The sequence below is a fragment of the Nannospalax galili genome, unplaced genomic scaffold, assembly GCF_000622305.1.
Source record: "Nannospalax galili isolate Female #2095 unplaced genomic scaffold, S.galili_v1.0 scaffold52, whole genome shotgun sequence".
NCBI classification, from domain to species: Eukaryota; Metazoa; Chordata; class Mammalia; order Rodentia; family Spalacidae; genus Nannospalax; species Nannospalax galili.
In genome coordinates, this window is record NW_008334003.1 from 7,601,765 (window position 1) to 7,602,192 (window position 428).

Genomic DNA, 428 nt, shown 5'->3' on the forward strand with positions numbered 1-428 from the left:
CATTGATCTCATCCTAGTCGAGGTTGGTGGGGTCCTGCCCTTTGGGGTGACTCAGGATTCTCTTTCACCCCAGCCAAGAATATCCTGGCCATCTCCTCCCTATGTTTCTTGTTCTCCCTACTCTGGAACCTTCTGTCCTCTTTCCTATATTTGTCCTGCATCTCCCATTCTTCCTTCCTTAGCCTCTCCTCCCTGTCTTCCAGAGTTTCCCTAGCACTGAAGACCTTCTCTGCTTGCTGCAACATTTCCCTGAGAGAGATTTCTCCCAGATCGTCCCATTTATGGAGTTCCTTCCTGATGTTGGGGGCTGCCTGATTGATAAATGAGAGGACCACAGCTGATCTATGTTCCTCTGCCTCTGGGTTTATAGGGGTGTACTGCCTGTAAGCATCAAACAGCCTCTCCAGATACGCTGCTGGGCTTTCAGT